The sequence below is a fragment of the Arachis duranensis genome, chromosome 3, assembly GCF_000817695.3.
Source record: "Arachis duranensis cultivar V14167 chromosome 3, aradu.V14167.gnm2.J7QH, whole genome shotgun sequence".
Lineage (NCBI taxonomy): Eukaryota > Viridiplantae > Streptophyta > Magnoliopsida > Fabales > Fabaceae > Arachis > Arachis duranensis.
Window position 1 is genome coordinate 76,348,132 of NC_029774.3, and position 9,875 is coordinate 76,358,006.

Consider the following 9,875-nt stretch of genomic DNA (forward strand, 5'->3'; position numbering starts at 1 on the left):
GAATCTTCGTGGTATAAGCTAGAATTGATGGTGGCATTCAAGAGAATCCAGAAGGTCTAAACCTTGTCTGTGGTATTCTGAGTAGGATTCAAGGATTGAATGACTGTGACAAGCTTCAAACTCGCGATTGTGGGGCGTTAGTGACAGACGCAAAAGAATCACTGGATTCTATTCCGACATGATCGAGAACCGACAGCTGAATAACCGTGCTATGACAGAGCGCGTTGAACATTTTCACTGAGAGGACGGGACTGTAGCCATTGACAACGGTGATGCCCAACATATAGCTTGCCATGGAAAGGAGTAAGAAGGATTGGATGAAGACAGTAGGAAAGCAGAGAGACGGAAGGGACAAAGCATCTCCATACGCTTATTTGAAATTCGCACCAATGAAATACATAAGTATCTCTATCTTTATTTTATGCTTTATTCATAAATCATTCATAACCATTTGAGTCTTCCTGACTGATATTTACAAGATGACCATAGCTTGCTTCATACCAACAATCTCCGTGGGATCGACCCTTACTCGCGTAAGGTTTATTACTTGGACGACCCAGTGCACTTGCTGGTTAGTTGTGCGAAGTTGTGATAAAGAGTTGAGATTGCAATTGAGCGTACCATGTTGATGGCGCCATTGATGATCACAATTTCGTGCACCAGTAACCTAAGCCTCCGTTTTCTAATTTTTTCTTAATAATTATCAACTCAATCCCTTAGGTTATTTCCCATTTTTGTATACTCAAAATTAAGCCCAAAAGCCTTAAAATGGTGTTATAGAAGCTTACAACCTTGTTGGGAAGGTGAAATAGTTGAAAACAAAGTTAAAATTTGAGAAACAGGGTGTCTGCGAATGCACAGAGGTGTACGCGCGCACGCCCAGGAAGATTTTAAAAGTATGCATATGCATAGGGGTGTATGTACGTACAGGTACCAAATTTTTTACGGTCTGTGTAACAACCCCGATTTTCGAGTATACGAGATCTTTTCTGAAGATACGGATTTCTCTAGAAGATCAGTAAAGGGAACACTTCTGATGTATCATCAAGCATCTCAATCCTCATTGTCATTATGTCATCTTTAAGCCAGAACCTCTTCTGAGGCAAGCTCGATAACGCAATCACAAAGAACCTAGTTTTTGAACCGTTTCAGTTAGGATTTTTTATTATAGTTTTCGTAAATAGTCTCTGTTTGACGAACCGGACTCGATTCATGAGATAAGAGAGATAATAGTATAATATTATCATTATATTAGTATTAGAAGATGCTTGAATGATATTATAAGGTTACCTGGTCTATTTTAGTTAAAAACAGAAAATCGGTTTAATCGGGTTCACAGTTTACTAGTGTAGCTTTGCACCAGCACTCTCTGATGACTTTAGCAATGCTAAGGCCTTATTATACATGTTTTACTCTCATAATAAATATGTTACTAGTGTTATTTATGCTAGTAGCTCAGAAAATAATTTTTAGAGATGTTTTTATGAGTGTTTCGATACATCTAGTTTTAGTAGTTATACACCTGAGATATTTTAATATTATTTTAACCCACCTCCAAGCCAACCAATCAGAACTCACCCTACACCCCCAAACTCCAAAGGCTGCCTCATTTACTCATTGTGTCCGAAAATCATCAAGAGAAAAAGGAGAGAAAAGTTATTAGTTCCAAATCTTCAAAGCTTGATTTCTGCTGAACTAAAACTCAGATCAAAATTCCAATCCGACCAAAATGATCCTCTCTTCTTTATTTACATGATCATATGACTTATAAAGGCTGGAAATAAGGTTATATGGCTGTCCCTTTCCCCTTTGAATTCGGTTTTCAAGGAAACATGCTTAAACATGTGTTTTCTTGATGTTCTTCCTTAGGAATCGTGCTTAACTTGACTTGAGGACCAAGGAACATTAATTTCCAGCAAGTCTAAGGTAAGATATTCCTTCCTAACATTCTGAGATGGATTTGGTCAGTTGAGATTTTGTGGATTTAAAGTCATTCTTGATGTGATTTTGGAGGAAAAAGTGCTTAAGGACCACCTAAGGACATAACCAAATTTGGAGCAGCAAACCCAGGTAGGGTTTAACGAATTTAATATGTATTGATTGTGTTTGAGTTGTGTGATTATTATATGGTTTGGCTGTGCTTGAAATTGATTGTTTATAAGAGTAATTCTTGTTGAAATTTTGGTGAAAATTTGATGAAATTTGATGAAATTCAAGCTATGAACTTGTGTTCTTGTGGCTGCTGGAAAACAAAACCCTAACCCTTAAATTGGGGTTCAATTTGTGTTAAAATCATGTGGAAAATATCAGGTTTTAGTGGCTGGGAATTTATTATGAATTATGGTAAAAATCGGTTACTGAAAAGATTGAAAAACGGGTTAAAACAGAGAAAGAATATGAAGAATTTACGAAGAACACGAAGAATAGTTTTAGTGTGGTGAAGAACATTGAAGAACACCTTTTAGATCTTAGAAAGGGCAAGGAAGTAAATATTTTGGTGTTTGAGGGGTTATTTTGTAATTTCTGAAAGTTAGGGTGGTTAAAGTAGAAATATTAAAAGTTACGGGTGGTAAAAAGTGAATTTATAAAGTAAAAGGTTAAAGGAAGGTAATTTTCGAAAATATATTAATAAAATAATAAATAATAATAAAATAATAAATAATAATATTTAATTAAAAATAATATTTTAATAAAAATAATAAAATAATGCGAAAAATGCAGTTTTTTGTAAAAGCTTTAGAAAGACAACTTCAAGCGCAGAATCTCATAATTACCTTCATAAAAGACTTAGGGAGTCATAATAACATGTTAGTGAGGCAAAGATAAAGGAAAGATAAAAAGTTAAAGAAGAGATAAAAATCAAAGAAAAAATCTGTAAAATTTTAATGACAGAAAAATAGACAGAGATTAGTGAACGAACTAGGGCAACATAGTTAGTCCTTGAGTTGCGACTAAGGTTAGGTATTATATGAAAAGTTAAACTGTTTCAGTATAGACTTAATGAACCTATACTTGGGACAGGCTAACTATTCATATCGAAATTCACATAAGCTTTAAATACATACGTTAAGCAGAGAAATCAGAGCAGAGTAAAGTAAAGGGATAAAGAGAAAAAGGGTAATATAGATACAGAGGAAAGAGTAATCATAAAAAAGTAAAGAGATATAGAGAACAGAGTAACCAGAGCAGAGTAAAGAGAATACAGAGAAAAGAGTAATCAGAGCAGAGTAAAGATTCAAAGAGAATAGAGTAATATGATAAAGAGATTAGAGAACAAGCAGAGGGCATGTTGAAAGGTCATTTGTTGCATTAAAGCAACTCTAGAGACTTTTGTGTGTTAATCTGCTGCATTGAGGTAGTCAGATAGATGGTGGTACGACCACTGAGAATGCTTTCCTGGGATACCTTGCTATAATACTTTGCTGTAAGACAAAGGTTGCTTACAGAGGTATCGAGATCAGTGTGCTCCTGTAAGACAAAGGTTGCTTACAGTGAGTGTGTTGTTTCTTCTGTAAGACAGAGGTTGCTTACAGTGAGTGTGTTGGGTGTATATCGGCTAATAAGTGCCACCCTGTAAGACAAAAGTTACTTGCAGTGGATACCCTGCAAGACAAAGGTTGCTTATAGTGAGTATTGCCAACAGGAAAGCCTTATCCAGACAAAGGTTGCTGGGTAACGTCGGGAGCGGGTATGTAACCGACAAATGAGCTCATTACCTGCACTAGGGCTAGATATGCATCATACTTGGTTGCGCATTTCCTCTGTTATGATTGTTCTTTGAATATATGCTTTCTTTGTTTGTATTATATTCACTGTGTCTGTGTTTTGTTTTCTTGTATTCTCTCGTTTGTGTTTCGCTTTCTATTTTCTCTATTTTCTCTATTTATCTGTTTTTTATGTTTACTGCTTCTTGGTATTCTGCTATTTATCTGCGAAACAACACGGAATTAATAAACTTAACTAATAACCCTGGCGCTACTAAGAACTCCCAGTTCTTACCCCTTCTCTCTCCCTCCCCCCTTTCAGATGGAAGTAAAAGTACCCATCCGTAGTTCATTGATGATCGTTTCGCAAAGAGGATTCCACTCTAGGTAGTCTTCTGAGTCTAGAGTGAACTCCATTATCTGTTTATATGTATATACTGTGAGACCAGCCAACGTTTGCACCCCATTTGTATGCAAATTTTAAACTAAATCTGGTGTACGAGACTCTTGCTAAGTGGCTACTGAATGAGGTACCAGAGAGACGTCATATGGCAATGTCTGATCGTGCAGAGGAGTGGTAGATGAAGTTCCACCTTCTGATGACATTCCACCTGACTTGAGTTTTGAAGACTTAGAACGTACTTTCCCTTGCTTTAGTAGTTTAGAGGGACTAGGTGAGTATAGAGTCTAGGCTAGCCTGGGTGCCAGCTTAGGCACTTCTTAAACAGGTCAGGGCCTAGGATGTTGTATGTATATATATGTATATAGATATTATTTAGCTATATCTATGGGTGTTCTAACTAAAAGTCTATACTTTAATAGGCTGGATCACATAATGTTATCAACTGCTTGAGATGTATTTATGTGTGGTTGTTTATAACTGTTTTATCTATTATTATTTGTGAATTGATGAATGATTCTGTTTATTAATACAAACATTTTCAAAAAAATTTACAGCTCATATATATACTAAATAGAAGGAATTAATATATTCTAAAAGCCCGATGAAGAATATAGTCCAAAAACAAGATTTAAAAAGCACAAACGTACTAACGAAGCTTCTAACTTAAAGCGCAAGAAACAGATGTGATAAACAAAAGATAAGGAGTGTAATATCATAATAAACTAGCCACGGCTCGCGGAGTTTAAGCCGGCTAGGCATATATACAGACAAACTGAAACATGACAGTAAAAACAGCTTATACAAAGTTTGTTCTCTCAAATACAAGCGTCTAGGCAAAACAAAATACAAAAGTGAGAGATGTATAAACAAAAGAAACCAAAAAGACTCCAAGAGTAACAGGATCTTCCGCTTCTGTCATCATCCAAACAACTCACCGAGGTGGGTTGCGACCTGCATCTGAAAAACACAACAAAAATATGGTATGAGAACCAGATGTTCTTAGTATGGTAACAGTGCCTAGTGATGTAGAATATAAGACCCCGGAATGCCAAAGACAATCCTAGACTCCACATTCATCACAAGAATTCCAGCTTAAAGCATTCTAAAACAAATAAGCATAATTATACAAAACCTTAACATAACTTAAAACCTTAATAGCATATAAAGGGAAATCTAACATGGGGATTACTAACTAAACTAGTCACAACTGTCCCACAGCCTTCACCCTCCTACCCTCCGTGCGATCCCATCGCCAACGTCTACCTAACCTCCTCAACACCAGACAATCACAGATAATGCAAGCAAGAAAGATACAGGTAATATTCAAATAGATAACAAGTAATTCAAGAAGCAAGTAGGCATATTATACAATTAGGCAAACTCAAGTAATCAAAGCAAACAAGCACATAAGAGATGCATATGATGAATGTCTATCCTATTGGCTCGTGATATCACTTGTTGGTCCGTGAATGCCAACCCGACACATCCTCCCGGAAGTAGCCTTTTCTGCCACGCCAGGGTTATAGTGCCCTGCACACTCATGCAGCAGCTCTTCTGCTACGCCAGAGATATAGTGCCCTGCACACTCATGTAGTAGGGAGTCTACTACGCCAAGGATATAGTCTCTCCACACTTCCTGCAGCAGAGAAGGAACCAACCACAACAGATCATGCCATAGAACAATCTGCCACGCCAGGAATATAGGCCTCGCACACTCTCAACATCAATCAAGATCATCATTTCCCTTCGAGTCCTCAAATCAATCATAACCATCATCAATTCATGATTTCCCTTCCAAACTTATAGTTCCTCAATTCTCATCGCATATACCAATCCTTCTTTACGCTCCAGCCAACCCATTCTCAGCACACCAGAAACCTAAGCCTCCGTTTTCTAATTTTTTTATAATAATCATCAACTAAAATCCTTAGGTTATTTCCCATTTTCCCATACTCAAAATTAAGCCCAAAAGCCTTAAAATGGTGTTATAGAAGCTTACAACCTTATTAGGAAGGTGAAATAGTTGAAAACAAAGTTAAAATTTTAGAAACATGGCGTGTGCGTACACACATGGGTTTGCGCGCGCACGCCCAGGAAGATTTTAAAAGTGTGCGTATGCACAGGGGTGTACGTACGCATAGGATGCAATTCTTCATTGGTGTGTGTGCGCACAAGTTGTGCTAGCGCTGCAAGCAGACTGCCTGCCTCTGCGTGTGTGTACGCACAGGTCTGTGCGTGCGCACAGTTTGAAAATTTTGCAGAGGTGTGCGTGCGCACATATTAGAAATCACAAAATTATGCAACTTTTCCGAATTTCAGATTTTCAACACCAACTTTGACTGATCATAACTTCCTCTACAAATATCTAAATTTTGCAAACTTTATATCGATTTAAAGGTCTTCAATGAACTTTAATTCTAAATAAATTTCAACCAATTTTGAAAATCGACGCAAAAGTTATGATCAGACAAAGTTCACCAAAAACCAATTTTTACCCAATTTCACAATTTCCACAATTTCTTGTAAAACTCAACCAAAACCATACCAAACCATTCAAAACTCCATTTCTTATCAAAATCAACCCTCTATGTCATATTACAACAAGCTACCATATTTTCCTTCCCCTTTCCTCATCCTCAACCTCAACATCAATATATCACATTATAATCAAACCTCATTAACATTTTTCCAACTACATTACCAATTCATCAACATCAATATCACATATATCAACACAATTCACTTCTCAACTTCACACATCATTCCTCCTCATCTTATCATTACCAATCATCAAAATCAAACTCAATAATCATCAATTCATCATAAATTATCATACAACAACATTCAACAACTCATCAACCATTTTAATTCAAACCTATCCTATGGGTCACTAGCCTAAGTGTCTATGAATATTATATACTACATAGAGGAAATCGAAACCATATCTCGGCTGATTTCTAATATGTCCTTAACCCAAAATGAGCACCACAATGATCACCAACAAGCTTTCCAACACAATCCAAGCTTTCAACAGCCACCAACGTGCTCCAAACTCACAATAATCAAACTATATATGCATAAACCATCACAACTCAACCTAGGGCTCATCATAAATCAAAATCTCACAAGAGTTCAAAGTCTCTTACCTTGTTCAATAGTTTTGGTAGCTAAAACCCAATGCTAAGCAAGGATTAGAGTGAACCTAAACATCCAAAATCACAAAATCTCACTTAATCAAAACCCTAGATTTTTGAAATTTTGAGGAGAAGAACTGAGAGGGATTCGAGCTTTCCTTACCAGTTTGTTATATGGGTTTTGTAGAGCTCTCCACAAAGAACGCGTAGCTATAAACGATGCGGCGATCGGAGCTCTATAGCTCAAGATATGAGCTTGAGAAGATGAAAGTGAATAGTGTTTCTCTCTTCTCCTCTCCTTCTTTTCTTTTCAGCATGAATGGGTGTGTTTGAGTGTGTTATGGGTGTTTCGGTTCATTAATGAGCCCTTATATAGGTTGGGCTTAGGCCTAACTTGGGCTCAATCCAACTCGTTAACGTTTTTAGCCCATTGGGCCAAACCTTTGACACTAACGTCCAGTTTTTCATTTCTAATATTTTTCTAATGTTTTTGACTATTTTCACTTTTTCTCACACAATACCGAGCAGACTTAAACCGGTTCAACCGGTTCAACTGCCAATTCACGGTTTTTCACAGTTTTTTTTTTACAGAAAACACATTTTCTGTCTCAGAAAGACCTAATGGTAGCACTATCTCTATTTCTGAGTGTATGGATTGAATAATGCATATTTGATATTGGAGTTAAGAATATTGGTTTTGAAGAACAGAAACTTAGAGAAGTATTATGGATTCTCTAAAATAAGAAGAAATTTGATTCTTGAAGCAAAACAAACAACAACAAAAATAAAAAAAAACAAAAGAAAAAGGTCCAAGACTTTGAGCATCAATAGTTAGGAGGGTCAAAACTGATCTAAAGGCTCAAAAGAGTAGTTTTCCCTAACCATATGCTTGTGATGTGAAAGTGTCAAGTAACCCTTGAGACTGAGCACTTAAAATCGTGACCCAATGTTATTACAGTGTATGCCTATGGCTTTGAGTACCACTGTCTGGGAGAAAAAGGAAGAGAAAATTTGAACCCAATGAAGTTCCCAGTTAAGTGCTTGTGGTGTTTTTGTATCAAGTTAAGCTTGAAAACAAAACACTTAGGGTCACGACTAGGCTCAAGGTGCAAAGCACCAAAGAAAAGAAAGAGTTGTGTTCAAGAATCAATTAGAGCCTAAAGAATAGAATCTATAATACCATCCGAGTTTTAGTTTTAAAGGATGTTGATGTTTTTGAGCTTCAATGGATAGTGAGATGCCAAAGCTATTTAGAAATAGAGTGTCATAAGCCCCATGTCATAACTAGATCTGGGCTTCATTGACAACTCAAAGTCTTAAGCATTTTCTCTTCTTGGTCCTATATTGTTTTGGTTGTTTGAAGACAAGCAACGGTTTAAGTTTGGTGTTGTGATGCGTGAGCATCTTATACCTTTTTTTCCCTCATTTTCTAATTGTTTTTATATTATATTTTATTAAGTTTTAGTTCAAAAATTCTCTTTAGATGCTACTTTGAGTTGTTTTGGTATTTTTATAATTTCAGGTGAAATTCGGGTGAATTTGGCAGATTTTTGTGCAAAGACAAAGAAAGGATAGTAGATGTTGTCAACTCTGACCTCCTTGAATTCCAATTATCATAACTTAAGCTACAAAGATTCCATTGATGCGGTTTTAATGACGTTAGAAAGCCAACTTTCAAAGCTTTCCAACGATATATAATAGTTTATACTTTTTGTTCCGAGGGTTACCTGAAATTGTAGGTCAATCTCGGACGAGATCTTCTGTGCTGGTCGGAGATGTTGTGTCCGACTTGTTGGACTTGGTGGTGGTGCTGATCCTTCGTCACCAGAGGGTGGGGGTACCTGCAAGGGACTCCGATGCTTAAGTTAGCAAGGGTATTAAGCAGGTTTTTAGTAGAATCAGAGTATGAGTTATACCTAGGTGCTCCAGCGTATTTATAATGGTGTGGAATGACCTTTTTAGATAAGATAAGTTAGTTATCTTATCTTGTCTTTGAGTGAGGTCATCTTATCTTCAGGGGAACCGCCCTTCTCTCTGTAGGCTTGGGCTGCCTCTGGATTTGGGTCGTGTTCCTCTATTTGGGCCTTTTTCTGGGCTTCCCTGGAAATTTGGCTGAGCTCTTTGAGAAGAAGTCGGATAGTCTGACACTAAAAGGTCGGTCGCTTTATCGCCAAACATCCCGGGTTGGACAGCTTAACCCAGGATATGAACACTTTTCTTCTGGAATCACTGCCAAATCTGGCGCTAAACACCGAGCCTGGCGTTTAGCGCCCAAGAGGGACAGAACCAGCGCTAGAAACTTCCCCTGCCGATGCTGAATGCCCACCCCGTGTTTCACGACAGCAAGAGACCTCAGCATACACAAATTTTGACCCCATTTGGGATGTTTAATGCATATTATTGGCGTTAAATGCCAGTAGCAGCTTGAATCACTCCTCTTGGGCCTTTCAAGTGGATTTAGAACTTCTTAACCTATTTTATTTTCTTTTGTAATTTTTAACTATAAACAATACCCTTTAGGTTTAGAATTCAATATTTTATTTTAGTTTCAAATTAAAAAATTTGATTTGATCTATATTTTATTTTGTTTTTATTTAGTTTGAATTTGAATTCTAGGTTTAGTTTTATAGGTTT